Source organism: Palaemon carinicauda, chromosome 22 (genome assembly GCF_036898095.1).
Source record: "Palaemon carinicauda isolate YSFRI2023 chromosome 22, ASM3689809v2, whole genome shotgun sequence".
Lineage (NCBI taxonomy): Eukaryota > Metazoa > Arthropoda > Malacostraca > Decapoda > Palaemonidae > Palaemon > Palaemon carinicauda.
Genome location: NC_090746.1, coordinates 33,833,764 through 33,851,263, shown reverse-complemented (window position 1 = coordinate 33,851,263; position 17,500 = coordinate 33,833,764). Strand labels below are relative to the sequence as shown.

The window sequence follows — 17,500 nt, the reverse complement described above, 5'->3', positions numbered from 1 at the left end:
GCATACATGAGTACAGTTGCCCTTATTACATATGGGTGTGTGTGTGGAAATCATTGATGCGTCTTGTTTGCGAATACCTGCATCTATACCTCTAATTCAAAGGAAGTAAGCCTTGTATATATATATATATATATATATATATATATATATATATATATATATATATATATATATATATATATATATATATATATATATTAAGAATTGTAATCTTCAATTTTTGTTCCAATCCTAGGGAGTGGATCATTTTTTCAATCTTTAATGTGGTCAATTTTCATGAAGTATATGATTATCATTTTCATCTTATCTCTATCCAAAAGTTAGGCTTAACGTTTTAGTTCTGTTTCTTCAGAGCTTAAGTCTAAACATTAATGAATTGAAGACCCTTTTTGTTACTAACATTTTGCTCCCTCCGTTTTCCCTTCATTACTAGAACATTTTCCTTTATTATTATTATAACTTGCTAAGCTACAACCCTAGTTGGAAAAGCAGGATGCTATAAGGCCAGGGGCCCCCAACAGGGAAAATAGCTCAGTGAGGAAAGGAAAAAATGAAAAATAAAATATTTCAAGAACAGCAACATTAAAATAAATATTTCGTATATAAACTATAAAAACTTTAAAAAAAAAACAAGAAAGAGAAACCAGACAGTACAGCTGCCGAGTGTACCCGCAAGCAAGAGAACTCTAACCCAAGATAGTGGAAGACCATGGTACAGAGGCTATGGCACTACCCAAGACTAGAGAACACTGGTTTGATTTTGGAGTGTCCTTCTCCTGGAAGAGCTGCTTACCAGAGCTGAAGTCTCTCTTCTACCCTTATCAAAAGGAAGGTAGCCACTGAACAATTACAGTGCAGTAGTTAACCCCTTGAGAGAAGAAGAATTATTTGGTAATCTCAGTGTTGTCAGGTGCATGAGGAGAGAGGAGAATCTGTAAAGAATATGCCAGACTATAAGGTGTGTGTAGGCAAAGGGAAAATGAACCGTAACCAGAGATAAAGGTCCAATGTAGTACTGTCTGGAAGGTCAATGGACCCCATAACTCTCTAGCGGTAGTATCTCAACGGGTGGCTGGTGCCCTAGCCAACCTACTACCTTTGGGCACAACAATTTTCTCTTACCCTAAATTGCATTGTCTATTCTTTAATGATCTAGTTTTCATTAACGTACACTTTCCCTCTTAATTTTTAAAGGTCAGTGGAGTGTTATGGCATCCTTGAGTATAATTGAACTCATTTTCTTTTATAAGTAAAATTAGCTTTGCATTCATCTTGAAATAACTGCACTGCTTTCCAAAAAAATCTTGGGACATTTGGCAAAATCTTGTGTACCTTAATTCATATACAACATTGAATTGATGCTTTGCATTACTGGTTTGTTATGGATACTGTGTGTGTGACAAGGCCCACCATCAACATTTTATCGTTACAAATTTATATCCTTGTAACAGAGTTTTTAAAAACTGTATATCGACGTGTCTGCTCGACTAACTGCTCTCCCTTTGTCCTGTAACAAAAGTTCGAGTCTATACAACGGCTCTTAATAAAGAAGACGAGACGTCCGAAAACGATACGGCCATTAATACTGTAATTCTCCCCCATCCTATTTTAAGAAATGACGCCAATTCCAATAGAGACGGTTTAAGGAAACCTCTCTCTCTCTCTCTCTCTCTCTCTCTCTCTCTCTCTCTCTCTCTCTCTCTCTCTCTCTCTCTCTCTCTCTCTCTCTCCACGTATCCTTGATAAGGAAAAGCTTGAGACGATATGTCTTTCTGATATTACGTCATTTGTCTTGTTTTGCCGTACTCAGCAAATGCTGATTCATAGTCTTCGATTTATTTTTATCAGTTCCTCGCTGGCTCGTTTCACCCAGTATTCAGTTTTACATTTAAGTTTCTTTATTTGTTTGTAGCTTTTTAATGGCTGTCTAGCATTTCCCTTTCACCAGCCGGTTACTAAAGGGGTTCAATTGGATGATTACAGTTTTCTTTGACGGTCTTTCATCCGATTCCATAATTTTAGAGAGAGAGAGAGAGAGAGAGAGAGAGAGAGAGAGAGAGAGAGAGAGAGAGAGATATTCTCTTGCGGGAACTATACTACTACTAATAATAATAACAAACGGCAAATGTTAAAATATTTTGATAGTAATTCGAATTCCAATGAACAACCGATTTTGTCTGACATGCCGATGTAAATTGATAAATGACAGCTTGCAAGGGCTGGGAAAAAATGGATTCCAACTTCTTAGCACTGCGCTGATCATTTAAATGGAAACTGAAATAAATAATGAAAATGGTGTTACTACCTACCCATCCTTAACGAAGGTCAAGAGCTCTTACCGTCGACGCGAAGCTCTTGTTCCCATAAGAGATTGGATGAAATCCTTATCGGAAATTACAGCGGTTTCCCAGACGAGATCTAATTTCCAGCTTTTTTTAATTTAAAAGTCTCAAATGACATTCTTTTCTCCTCGATTGTTATGAAAGTAAGTAAAATAAAGATGAGATTGTGGCGTCAATTGAAGTGGGTCACTAACGAATGATTGTCGGTCTTTTGCTGAAATTGGAAGAGATTTTACAAGATTTTTATAAATGCGTTGGAGTAGTTGCAACGGGCCCCGTGGCGGCAAGGCAATTTATTTCCATCAAGTTACACCGCTTGTTTGAAAGAATGGGTTCTTATATGAGGATGGATTGAGAACCCTCCCAGATGAAAAGTGATGACTTGAATACTGGGACGAGAAAATCTTTTCCTGTCAGTCTTATCTTATCTTTGGTTAAGTGGTATTTCCATTATCCTAAATGACTTTACGCTCGCTTTTTATATTCATAATTAAGCAGGAATTGGGTCCATTGAACACCACTACCACAATAGTTATTGGCGCATCCAATCTTGGCTAAGTCATGGGTAAATAGCCTGATCAATGGCTCTTTGAATAACTCGACACAAAAACATGTTTCACCCCTATATTATTAGAAGGGCTTTAATGTTTATTTATTTATTTATTATTATTATTATTATTATTATTATTATTATTATTATTATTATTATTATTATTATTAATAAGTATCTTTATCGCCATTATTATTATTCGATTGTATCTATTTCTCAATGCCTTGCATGGAAACTGTTCTGTCTGTTTCTTACTACTCCCTTGACGGTGGTCATGCACATTAACTGTAGTATCTCTCTCTCTCTCTCTCTCTCTCTCTCTCTCTCTCTCTCTCTCTCTCTCTCTCTCTCTCTCTCTCATATCTAGAATTACTATGATATTCGCTCTCTCTCTCTCTCTCTCTCTCTCTCTCTCATATCTAGAATTACTATATTCTCTCTCTCTCTCTCTCTCTCTCTCTCTCTCTCTCTCTCTCTCTCTCTCATATCTAGAATTAATATGATATTCAATCTCTCTCTCTCTCTCTCTCTCTCTCTCTCTCTCTCTCTCTCTCTCTCTCTCTCTCTCTCATATCTAGAATTAATATGATATTCAATCTCTCTCTCTCTCTCTCTCTCTCTCTCTCTCTCTCTCTCTCTCTCTCTCTCTCTCTCTCTCATATCTAGAATTAATATGATAATCAATCTCTCTCTCTCTCTCTCTCTCTCTCTCTCTCTCTCTCTCTCTCTCTCTCTCTCATATCTAGAATTACTATGATATTCCATCTCTCTCTCTCTCTCTCTCTCTCTCTCTCTCTCTCTCTCTCTCTCTCTCTCTCTCTCTCTCTCATTATTATTATTATTATTACTATCCAAGCTACAACCCTAATTGGAAAAGCAAGATGCTATAAGCCCAGGGGCTCCAATAGGGAAAAATAGCCCAGTGAGGAAAGGAAATAAGGAAATAAATAACTGAAGAGAACAAATTAACAATAAATCATTCTAAAAAAGGTAATGTCAAAAGAGATATATCATATATAAACTATTAACAACGTCAACAACAAATATGTCATATATAAACTATAAAAAGACTCACGTCCGCCTGGTCAACAAAAAAGCATTTGCTCCAACTTTGAACTTTTGAAGTTCTACTGATTCAACAACCCGATTAGGAAGATCATTCCACAACTTGGTAACAGCTGGAATAAAACTTCTAGAGTACTGCGTAGTATTGAGTCTTATGATGGAGAAGGCCTGGCTATTAGAATTAACTGCCTGCCTAGTATTACGAACAGGATAGAATTGTCCAGGGAGAGCTGAATGTAAAGGATGGTCAGAGTTATGAAAAATCTTATGCAACATGCATAAGGAACTAATTGATCGACGGTGCCAGAGATTAATATCTAGATCAGGAATAAGAAATTTAATAGACCGTAAGTTTCTGTCCAACAAATTAAGATGAGAATCAGCAGCTGAAGACCAGACAGGAGAACAATACTCAAAACAAGGTAGGATAAAAGAATTAAAACACTTCTTCAGAATAGATTGATCACCGAATATCTTAAAAGACTTTCTCAATAAGCCAATTTTTTGTGCAATTGAAGAAGACACAGACCTTATATGTTTCTCAAAAGTAAATTTGCTGTCAAGAATCACGCCTAAAATTTTGAAAGAGTCATACAAATTTAAAGAAACATTATCAATACTGAGATCCGGATGTTGAGGAGCCACCGTCCTTGACCTACTTACAATCATACTTTGAGTTTTGTTAGGATTCAACTTCATACCCCATAATTTGCACCATGCACTAATTTTAGCTAAATCTCTATTAAGGGATTCACCAACCCCAGATCTACATTCAGGGGATGGAATAGATGCAAAGAGAGTAGCATCATCTGCATATGCAACAAGCTTATTTTCTAGGCCAAACCACATGTCATGTGTATATAGTATGAAAAGTAATGGGCCAAGAACACTACCCTGTGGAACACCGGATATCACATTCCTATACTCACTATGGTGCCCATCAACAAAAACTCTCTGAGATCTACTACTTAAAAAATCAATAATAATGCTAAGAAACGACCCACCCACTCCCAACTGTTTCAGTTTGAAAACAAGGGCCTCATGATTAACACGGTCAAAGGCAGCACTAAAATCAAGGCCAATCATACGAACTTCCCGACCACAATCAAGGGATTTCTGTACTGCATTGGAGATTGTAAGAAGGGCATCACATGCTCCAAGGCCTTTCCGAAAACCAAATTGCAAACTAGGGAATAGGTGATTACCTTCAGCAAACCTATTAAGACGTTTTGCCAGAAGACGTTCAAAAACTTTAGATAATATGGGAGTTATGGAAATTGGGCGGTAATCAGTGGGACTTGAGCTACCACAAACACATTTACATAGAATTACTATATTCGAACATTGAATTAATTAGTTTTAAAATATAATTCTTCGTCCTTCAAATAGGTTTCCCCCCAGCAAAGTTTCCTTGGTTTCTTTGTAAAGATTCTGTTGCCTTTTTTTATGTGTACTTATGCAAAGTTTAAGCACTTAACTGGTGCAACATCATACATACAACCAATTTTGTGAGTCAGCTGAGATTAATGTCGATATCACTTATTCATGCGACAAGTCGCTTTTCCAGTTATAACGGATTACTTACTTTTTTTACTTTTTAATTTTTAGGGGTTTATTTCTCGCCCTCCATCAGACACTAAGAGTCTGTTCAGGCGGGCCTTGATGTGTGAAAATAATTTCTTTCCAGTTTATATTTGATAATGTCTTTTCCATCGGTGGGCACATGGTATCATATTCACTTTTACTCACTTTATTGTAAGTGGTCATAAGACAGTTAGCACACACTTAGTTCCTTACTGACGTTGGTCATCATGATCACAGGTAATGTTGATAGCATCATTTATTTTCTTTGTAACTACATCAATAAATACGGTAGGAGAAAAATTTGATTTATGTCTAAAGTTTATTTTCTTTACTAATGCATGGTTCTTTAGAGGTAGATTAAACGTAATAAGTTTGTGTACTGGGGAGATAGTACATTTCTCTTCGACTTTTATGATACAATATTATTCATGTCATCACGTAGAACTAAGGCTAGCGTATGCCCAGTTAAATTAATGGTACAGTCGACATTATTCACTAGTCGATATGATTCTAGTAACTCTCTAAATGCTAAAGGGTCAGGATTTGATGTGTCATCCATCCAAAAATTTAAGCCTCCACAGATAACTAATTCGTTTTTCTCCATGATAATCATCTCAATGAGAGCACAGAATTCTTCAAAAAAGATACTAGTGTTTGTTTTAGGAGGTTTGTAGATTGTTACAAAGGATATTCTTCTATTTTTTGGCGTAAATTTTATTTCTATACATTCAAAGCTTGTTACATTAATTCTTTTCAACGTTTTGAGATTTGAGTAACTTTTATGGATAAAGAGTCCGACATCCCCCACCAGACCTACCTTCTCTCGGTATGTGAAAAAAGGCATGAGTGGTGGTCGTCATTTCAGTGATCTTTGCCTTGTCCAAGTTATTTAGCCATGTTTCAGATAATGCTAGTATATCTAAATATTTCTCGTTTATCAATTCTCGAATTTGAACAGTTTTATTACCTACAGATTGTATATTTACATAGCCACAGTTTATGGCATCCCTAGTAACCATGATCAGTATTTCCCGCTAGTCTTTTCAATTCCAAGTCAAAAGCATTGCAGTCTCTAGAATTTACTGTGTGGTCACTTGGTTTGTTTAACTTTGTGCAGTTGATACACTTTGACACTTGCGAATTACACTCCTTGGCGGAATGTTTTCCTGAACATTTCCCGCAGACTTTATCTTCATTCTTTGACTTGCAATCTTTATCAAAATGTCCATACCTGACAGTGGTAGCAGGTGATCACGTGGTACATATCACGTGTGTTATAGATACCCCATCGTAACGAACCTGTGTCCCCATTATCATGAATAGCCCTCCGAACTTCAGGATCACATTTAAGCACATGGTGGGTGGTGTCCCCAGAGGCATTTTTCTTCAGAACTACACTTATTTTATCTCCTATATTTTGGATTTGGTACAGGCAGCGATTTCTTTGAATCAAAGCATTTACTACAATGTGCAAAACCGGGCGGCTAGACTGATAAAAGCCATTAATTTTCGGGAGAGAATAAGTCCTCCACTGATTGATCTACATTGGTTACCTGTTAAGGCTAGAATTGAATTTAAGATTTGTTTGTTGACTTACAAGGCACTTACAAGTGATAAGCCTAAATATCTTCGTGATTGCTTGGTCCCCTACCCCCATGCTACTAGCGCTGCTGTAAGAGTTAGACATGTTGATGACCCATATAGAATATTCGAAATTAGTGTGAATCATGCAATAGGAGGAAGAACTTTTTGTTATGCCTTACCGAGACTCTTCAACGACCTTCCACTTGATGTCAAGAATAGCAAAAATGTGACAGCTTTCAAGAAAAACCTGAAGACTTATCTCTTTGGAAAGTGTTGTAATAGTGATCAGAAAACTATTAAGCCTGAATACAAATGCTAGTGAATACTGAAAAGATACAGAGCAAAGTATAAACTGAAAAGAAATTTTCGCACCACATCAAGGCCCGCCTGAACAGACTCTTAGTGTCTGATGGAGGGCGAGAAATAAACCCCTAAAAGTAAAAAGTAAAAGTAAATACATCATCTTCATCATTGTATACATTCCATATCATTAGTTTGGGTTTTAGTTTTCCGATTTTTCTCGTTTCAGTGTCAGCCACCAATGTCTGAATTTTGCTTGCCGCCTCTTCTCTGATCATATGTTTGCAAAGTATACAACAACATTTCCATTTGTAGTTGACCTCGTGTTAAGTATAAGAATGTCTTTAAGTGCTTGTTCAACCTCACGTTCTTTCAGTAATTTTAGGTGTTGTATTAGTTGATTTAATTATCAACAGATTTTTTTTCCTTAACTTTGTCAGCAAATGTCGGTTTCTCCGGTTTTGGGTCTATCAATGTTTGACATGTTGGTTTAATTGATTCCATATTCATGGCAAATATGTCAACTTTCTCAGTGAGGCTAGTGGTCCGGGTGGAATTCGCTGCGTCTGCGCCAAGGTTCGCAAGTTTACTTTCCAAGTCTTCTATTTTCGCATCTTGTTGCTTCAGGGGCAGTTTTCTCACGTTTACATCTTCCTTTAATTTTGATATTACTAAATGGTTTTGTCTGGATTCACGTACACAGTGTGGGCATAACCAGTCTAAGTTATTCCGTTCATTCTCACTGATGGCTGTCACTATATGCACATATCTCTTATGGTAGAGTCTTTTACATTCACATACTATCCATTTTCCCCGTTATCCATCCATTTCATTACATATAAAGCAGACACAGTTAGGAGCAGACATGATGTACTGTTTCTTATCACTTAGGTTTCTCCATAAGACTAACTAATATCTTTTCAATGATATTCTAAGCGAGAAATGCAAAGCTAGAACATGACTCAGGGCATGAATAGCAGAGCTGGACACAACACGTCCACACACTAGCTTGTGAGGCCCTTTGCAGTGTTCGCCTGGGCCGTAACTACATCCAATTTTCTGCTTTTTATTTTATCACCGTTCTAATTGCCTTCTTCTATTATGCCTTCCATCTTTTAACCTTTGCTTTATAGTGCAAAAGCGGGATTTTTCCGAACTACACCCCGCCGTTGAATGTGTACCTTGAGCCACATATTCCGAATTCATAAATCTGGAAATCATCCTTTCCAATTGTAGAGAGTGGGGTTCCCCTGCTGTATGGGACTGGAAAAGCAGCCATCAAAGTAAGTAAAGTAATACTCCGAGCATTGTTCATGATAGCCGCTTTAACTAAAATTCTCAAGGGACTTTCTTGGAGCGAAGCGTGTTGAGGGTAACAGGTGGTCATTAAGAGCTTCAGTTACACAGATGCTCTTTCATCTGTTCACCAAAATATGACTTGTAATTTAGATTCTATATCGCATATGCCTTGCTTAAGGGCTCGAGACAGGTATGCTTCATACACCTTTATTCCTCCTTTTCTATAAAAAAAAAAAATCCAAGTTATGTTTTTTACTTGATAATGGACCAAACCCTGCGCAATATGAAAATTAAATATAAATTGACAAATATGTGGTTATTAGAAGACAACAGGGGAAATGAATCTTTAGAAAATTACCGAAGTTGGGCGGTTGATTTAAACACTTAATGATGATGGTTGATGAAGGTGTGGTAGTATTGGCAGCAATATGGCGATGCATTAGAGTTAAATGGATAGTATATAAGATAACTATCCTTGTTTTATATTTATCCAATAATTTAAGAATTACCGTGATACACGTGATAACTGATTCCATGGCTAAAAGAATTTGGCATGCCTGACGCTCTTATTTAGAGTAAAAGTTCTATACCACAAATTTTTCTGGACGTTCCGCAGAGGAGCAAACATGTAACATATTCTCAGGCGATTCTCTAAAATGAAGTAAATAACTAAAAAAAACTGGGACTTGAAACTCATACGTCAGTACACCTACTAAAATTATATTTAAAGCAATCTAGACCACTTTTTATTTAAATACCATGGCCTACAAGATTTTAGTACTTAGCTCAGTAACTTTGTCGTTTTTACTTGGACACCATAACACATCCGTAATTTTGCACTTTATTTCACTATTCACGGTGAGGAGGTAGACCCAGATAAAAATACCTGATTTCCTTGGGTAAATAGGAAATTCAAACCATTTTTTATCTAATTAAAGTTACCATATAAAAGGGTTCATGGCCATTCCAATTCTTTAGTCTAATTCTTAATATTTCGCTGATTCTTTTCGTTGACCCAAATCATCTTAATAGTTGAAAAATTCTACCTTAAAATCCTCCATTCCATTGTTGCTACTTATTAGAATTTAAGGTAACAATCGAGTCACATATTATTATTATTATTATTATTATTATTACTTGTTAAGCTTCAACCCTAGCTGGAGAAGCAGGTTGCTATAAGCCCAGGGGCCTCAGCAGTGAAAATATCCCAGTAAGGAAAGGAAACAAGGAAAACTAAAATATTTCGAGAACAGTAACAACATTAAAATAATTATTTCCTATATGAACTATAAAAACTTAAACAAAACATGGGGAAGAGAAACTAGATAGAGTAGTATGCCCGAGTGTACCCAAGCAAGAGAACTTTTAACCCAAGACAGTTTTAGATCATGGTGAAGAGGCTATGGCATTACCCAAGACTAGAGAACAATGGTTGGATTTTAAGTGTCCTTCTCTTAGAAGAGCCGCTGACCATAGCTAGTCTCTTCTACTCTTACCAGGAGGAAATTGGCCACTGACAAATTACAGTACAGTAACCCCTGGGGTGAAGAATTGTTTGGTAATCTCAGTGTTGTCGGGTGTATGAGGACAGAGGAGAATCTGTAAAGAATATCCTAAATCATTCGGCTCATGTGTAGGCAAAAGGAAAGTGAACGGTAACCAGAGAGAGGGATCCAATATAGTACTGTCTGGCCAGTCAAAGGATCCCATAACACACCAGCAGTATTATCTCAACGGGTAGCTGGTGCCCTTCCCAACCTACTACTTAAGTCGTATCTAGTTATCTTTTCTTTTTAATATTCTACAACATCTTCATGTACACTCGTACATAAATTGTGAAAAAGTCTCCCTGATGGAGAGGTGATTTTTTATGGATATAGAAAACTAAAGCATTTAGGATATACAGTATATAAGACTGGCTTCGTCTTCGTGACCAAATTCTGTTACAGTACTTGTGCACGTGCGTACGTGTGTTTTTCTATTTCTCGCTATTTGCTATTTATTCCCTATTTTCTATTTATCATCTCTATTTTCTATTATCCTCTCTTTCTATTTATTCTCTCAGTCTTCGTATTCAAATCACAGTAGAATAAAAAAGGGTTAAAAAAATTGATAAGATAAAAACATAACTAAAAAGCATGACGACCCGAGGCTCAGCTGAATGGACAAAATAACGAAATTTAAGGACAATGCTGTAATCTTAAACAAGGGACAATGCCTGCTTAAACTACTGGCTACTCCAGTGTCCGACACACGTTGACTCAAGTGTAGCGGTTGATGAGCATACTTTTTTTTTTTTCTTCTTTTAGCGCAGTACTGTTTTCAAAGCATTGGACTATCTGGTCGTCATTACAGGATAGAAAAAATTATAAGCTGTTTGCTCGTTGTTTACTAGTGTTGCTTCGTAGTAATAATATACCTTTGTCTCACACTTAACCTGTATAACTTAATTCAGCCGATCACATCTGTGTCGGCTCCAAACAGATATAACTAATTAGGTGACTAATTATCTTACCCTCATTGATTGTGACCAACCGACAATTGGACCAAAAAGTCTCATTAAGATTGAGTTAATAAAATTAAGGAAATCTCGATAAAGAATGAAACTAAAGCACAATACCTGCAGACTTTTTGGAACGAACGGTCGTCAAAATCTTTAGCCCTGACGGCTTTAACTGTTTAACAGGTAACTGCTTGTCAATTAGAAAATTGACAGTTGGTCACGTGGTCCTCTATCCCTCCCCCACCAATGGGGGGGGGGGGGCATCCCTCCACCAACCGGTTATTGAGCCATTCTTTATTCATCTGTTGTCACAGAAGCACGTTTGTGCTTTCGCTCCAACACTCTGATATAATTGAATTCTTTTTGGTTTTGTTAACGACTACACCTTGGATTTGTCGTCTTCAAGTGATTTTGGATTCTTTGATGGTGTTAGTGATTTATGAATATGCCATCTGACTCTGAGACTCGACGCTCCTGCACTAATTGTTCGACTAGGATAAGTAGAAAGTTTGCCTTTGATACTCATTCTCTTTGTCAATCATGTAGGGGTATTAAGTGTGACATTAATGTTACTTGTAACGAGTGTAAGGGTTGGTCTAAAGAAGACCGTAAGTTATATGTTAAGCATATGGATTCTTTAGCCAAGAAACGTAGTAGTTATAAGTCGAGTAAGACCACGAAGAGTGGCCTACCGGAGGACGAGATTAGGTCTTCTCCTTCCCAGGAGATTAGTTCAGCCTTAGGGGAGGGGGTAGATCCTCCGGAGGACAATGTCCCTGTAGGAGGGGTTAGTAGTTTTAGCTCCTCGGTAGATGTTGCCTGGTCCGTTTCTCCTGCTACAACGGTTACCGCCGAGTGTTCTAATGCTTTTATAAGTTGTCTTGAGAAAGTGCAAGCTATTTGGGAGGCTAAGCTCTCAAAGGTGAGTGAGGACATTTCCTCTTTAGTGAATTGCTTTAATGCTTTAAATGTTCCTGTATTGCCTTCCAGCTCTGCACCTGCCCTTGGTACGCCAGTCGCTGAGGCGAGCGGACACCGTGAGGTGATCCCCTCCCCAAAGCAGGGCAGGTCGCAGGTCCAGTTCGCCATCACCCCTGATGGGTGTATGAGCAACTTGGACGAAGAAACCCCATCGCTACTTCGTTCTCCCCATCGTCAGCGAGGGAGCACCCCGACACCGTCGCAAGCTCCTTTATCTTCAGACCCAGGGAGGTCAAGATTTCGTTCTCCTAATGGTCGACGAGGGAGCTCCCCTGCGCCTTCGCATGACCATGAACCTTCAGACCCAGTGAAGTCTTCTCCGTGTTCCAGTCGCAGGAAATATTCTCATAGAAGCTCGTCTTGCAGTAGGAGGCATACCTCTCTTCAGTCCAACTCAAGCATGTCTCCTGAGGGTAGATCCACATCGAGACCCTATCATAGAGACCTATCTCGTCACTCTTCAAGCCGCACACCCAGACTTTCATCCCTCAGGTCCCTGAGGGACTCCAGTGTTTCCTCTGACCGAAGGTCCAGAAGCCAGTCTTCAAGGAGAAGCAACCGGAGTTGGTCCCATCATTCCCCAGACCACCTTTCTCCTAATTCCAGGTCTCATTGGAAGGACCAGAGACCTAGCCGTTCATCTGTTAGATCCCACCATAGATCTCCTTCCAAACATTCTCGTCGGTCCTTATCCAGTAGTACTGGGAGACGTCTCTCCCCAAGCCATTCCCCTTCCAGGAGTAGACATCTTTCGTCTACCAGAAGCCCCAGATCTTCGCAACGTTCTCAGCCAAGGACCCGGCATGATCACAGGTCTCCTTCTATAGGTTCCTCACCCAATGATGGAGATGCTGAATTCTCCAGGAGACTTTGGGCAGCAGCGGAGAAATTTAGAATTCTTCAGGATGACGAGATGGATGACACAGCTCTTGAAACTTTGATCCCTAATTCCTTCAGGGAATTGATGAGTCTTTCCGAGAATGCCTTCCCAGAGAGTGTTCGTCAAGTGAAGGAGGTTCCTGCTTCCTCTAAGCCCCCCCTGAATCGTTTTGTTCAGGGTCTAGAGAAGCAGAAGTTTGACAGATTACCCAAATGGACCCCATCAGAACCCTTAGAATTAGCTCGCCAGGGAGTCAGGAAACGAGCAAAGGAAAGATGTCAGGCCGGACGCATTCCATACCCCACCATTGCTCTAGGCAAGACCAAGAGATACCTGCAGCTGGAAGAAGAGTCTTACGGTCCAGCTCCCACCCCTCTCAACCCCTCCTTTGAGGACGTGTTACCCTCACGAGTGAAGGGTGAACGTGCCTTGGTTGGTATCTCTGTGGAAGAGTGCAAGAGACTGGAAGCCTCCACTAGAAGAATACAGGAGATTGGGAACATGCTGGCCTGGCTGTGGTATGTTTTGACAGCTTTTCTGAAGGAACCTTCTTTCCTCACAACGCATCGACCTCTCTACCTCCAGATAGCCAGGTCTATTGGGCGCTGCCTTGAGGACCAGATGAAAGAGACTACTTTCCACGAGGCTTACCTGACTGGTAAAAGAAGGGACCATTATCTCAGCAGGGCCCCTGCTTCTCTCTCCATACGTCATAAAGATCTACTAAGGGAATCCCAGATGTTTGGACATCACCTTTTTGAACCTGCTATTCTGGAGGATGTTCTCTCTCGGGCCCAACTGTCTTCCAAGATGCGGAAGGAAGATATGTTAAATGACTTGTTAAAGAAATCACTTTCATTTAAGCCGCAACAGAAACAGCCCTACCCTCAGAGGGATTCGGGCAAACGCCCTATTCCTCAGCAAGGAGGTCGAGGAAATGATAATAGATATGGGAAGAAGCAGAAGTCCACAGTTGCTGCTTCATCAAATTTCCAAGCCAGGAAACAGGACAAGAAGAAGGACTTTAGGTCCTCACAGAACCCTGTCCCAAAGGGTTTTCAGAAATAGGGGCCAGTTCCTTCACACGAACACGTACAAGTGGGTTGCTGCTTACAACATCATTGGCAGGCTTGGGAGGCCCTGAATTCGGACCCTTGGGTGACCATCGTACTAAGGGAGGGGTACAGGATACCTCTCAAGTCTCAACCACCCTTGACCAGTCATTCGCCACCATCCATCAGTTACTCCGGCAGGTCCGTAAAGCAACAAGCGCTCAGGGAGGAGATGCTTCAGCTGAAGTACAAAGGGGCCATAGAGCTAGCCCCGCCCAACTCCTGGAGTTTTCACAGCCACATGTTTGTGGTGACGAAAGCTTCAGGAGGGTGGAGACCCATCATCGATCTCTCTATCCTCAACTCCTTCGTAGAGATTACAAAGTTCAAGATGGAGACTCCGAAGACGGTTCTTCTAGCTATAAGGGAAGAGGACTGGTTCTTTACCATCGACCTCCAGGATGCTTATCTCCAAGTCCCAATTCATCAGGACTCTCGCCATCTTCTGCGCTTCCGCTGGGGAGAGGAGACTTGGCAGTTCAAGTGTCTCTGCTTCGGACTGGCAACGGCTCCTCAGGTCTTCACCAGGATCATGGCCCCAGTTACAGCCAAATTCCACCGGATGGGTATTCGGATGTGCCGCTATCTGGACGACTGGCTCTTCCTATCTCCTTCCCTTCAGGAAGCTCTTCGTGTGAAGGAATTGGTCCTGGATCTTTGCAGGACTCTGGGAATAAAGATAAACTACAAGAAGTCTGCTCTCACACCATCTCAACAGACGACTTATTTGGGAATGAAGATTGTATCTCCTCTCTTAAGGGTCTTCCCGTCTCAAGAGAGGAAAGACAACCTCAGGAGAATTATAGAGGAGTTCTTGTTACTTCCGACCCCAAGAGTTTCTCTATGGATGAGCCTTCTAGGCCACCTTGCTTCTCTCACGTTACTAGTTCCTAACGGAAGACGCCGTATGAGGGATCTTCAATTCACATTGAGACAACATTGGGACTGGCAGGACAACACCAAACAAATTCAGTGGACAGCACGCAGTCAGGAGGATCTTCTTTGGTGGTCCCAGGAGATACACTTGAATGCAGGACTCTCTCTCAAAGTCCTCGAACCTACGCTTGTTCTGCATACAGACGCTTCAGACATAGGATGGGGAGCTTCTCTAGAGCAGGAGAGCATTGCTCGTTTATGGACTCCTTCCCAGATCTCCAGGTCCATAAACTGGAGAGAACTCAAGGCAATCAGGGAGGCTCTTCTCCATTTCACTCCTCTGTGTACATCCGAAGTAGTCGCAGTGTATGCAGACAACTCCACCGCGATCTCCTATTTGAAGAAGGAAGGAGGAACAAAGTCCCAACCTCTCAACCTTCTCGCTCAGGAGATCCTCCAGTGGGCAGAGGATCACAACGTTATTCTCCAACCTCAATTCATTCCGGGAAAGAAGAATGTCATTGCGGATGCTCTGAGCAGGGGGGACCAGGTGCTAGGTTCCGAATGGACTCTTTGTCAGGAGGTAGTAGATCGCCTTGTTCACCTTTGGCCAGCAAACATAGACCTGTTTGCAACTGCTTTAAATTTCCGTCTTCCAGCATATTTCAGCCCTCAGACAGATCCTCAATCTGCAGGGGTCGATGCTATGCTTCAAGACTGGAGGGACCTTCAGACTTACGCCTTTCCACCATTAGGGATGATAGACCAGGTCTTACACAAATTTCAGTCATCGCAGAGGTGCACAATGACCCTGGTAGCCCCGTTCTGGCCTCAGAAAGAATGGTTTGCAAGACTCCTAGAACTTTCCATAGACATTCCAAGGAGGTTGCCTGTCAGGTACGACCTCTTACGCCAACCTCACTTCCACAGGTTCCACCTTCGACCGTCCTCGTTACTTCTAACCGCCTGGAGACTGTCAAGTGTATCGCTAGAGCGAGGGGAGTATCTTCAGCAGTGGCTGAACAGCTCACCAAGGCACGAAGACACTCTACCAATTTGAACTACCAGCGTAAGTGGGTAGTTTATAGAGGTTGGTGTAAGAGGAACCTCCACACCTCTTCTAGACCTACAGTTCCAAAGATTGCGGATTTCCTTCTTTATCTACGGAAGGAGAGAAAGCTTTCAGTGTCGGCCGTTAAAGCTTATAAGTCGGCACTAGCCTCTGTGTTTAGGCTGTCTTTTGGTGAGGTTTTTGAGGACCCTATTCTCTCTGACCTGATCAGATCTTTTGAGATTGAGGTTCCCAAGATTTCCATTAGTCCTCCCATGTGGGACTTGAATGTGGTTCTCAAGCTTCTAGCTGGGGCTCCCTTTGAACCTCTCAGGTTAGCTTCTCTACAAGACTTGACTACCAAGACACTTTTCTTGGTTACTTTAGCTACAGCCAAGAGACTGGGAGAGATGCAAGCCATCTCTGCTTCTGTAGGAACAAGAGGAAAGGACATGGTCCTTACGTACCTTCCAGAATTCAGAGCCAAGACGGAATCAGAGTCCAACCCTCTCCCTAGAGAGTTTCTTCTTTCCTCTTTAAGTGAAACTGTTGGGCATCTGGAAGAGGAGAGACTGTACTGCCCAGTGAGAACCTTACGCTATTATCTAGCCAGAACCAAGGCTATCCCTCACAGACCCCGGGCTCTCTTCGTCTCCCCTAAACTACAGTCGAAGGCCATGACGAAAAATGCTGTTTCTTTCTTTATCAGGAGACTCATAGCAAAGGCTTCTCCCCAATCTTTATCAGGCTGTGCGTCCAAGAAGGGAAGAGGTACCCACAGTCTGAGGGGTTATTCCACGTCTCTTTCTTTTTGGAAGAACTCTTCATTGAAGTCCGTCCTGAATGCTGCTCTATGGAAAGGGAATACAGTTTTTGCTTCCCACTACCTTAAGGACGTGGAGTTGGTGTATGACAACATACGATCTCTCGGTCCAATTGTCGCAGCTGGAGAAATTGTTGGTTAACATCTACTTGGCCTTCTACCCTAAATACTTAGTGTATGTAAGGAAGAATGTAAGGCATGAATGAGATGGGATATGAATAAGGGCTCACTCCGTGCGAATGAAAACCTCGCGTAGGCAGGTTGTATAAATGCATGAGAGGAAGTAAGGTAGTGACGGCCCATCGGGGGCCTACACCTACCTTACTTCAGAGACATATGACTAAACTAACGGACTTAACCGACGTATGCAAGTTGTTGATACAAGGTTAGGAACTTAGTTTAGAATAGGGTAGTTAGTCGACTAGGCGTTAAGACTGACCCAGCCATGACTAAACTTGACTGTTGGGGATCCAGTTCACTACAACACATGGAGATGTCCTATATCAGTCAAGGTAACTACTCTGAGGTCCTCTCAGGTCTGTTTGTATTC

The 17,500-nt window shown here is 40.8% G+C and overlaps 1 protein-coding gene and 1 long non-coding RNA gene across 6 annotated transcripts in view; one reads left to right on the top strand and one right to left on the bottom strand.

Annotated features, from left to right (window-relative positions):
• The window catches only part of LOC137616399 (uncharacterized), a 536,300-nt gene that overhangs the window by 8,035 nt on the left and 510,765 nt on the right, over nucleotides 1–17,500 (top strand). The gene's annotated exons all lie outside the window — the stretch shown is intronic.
• LOC137616396 (mucin-17-like) overlaps nucleotides 1–17,500 on the bottom strand; it is a 436,827-nt gene that overhangs the window by 300,318 nt on the left and 119,009 nt on the right. The window lies entirely within an intron of this gene.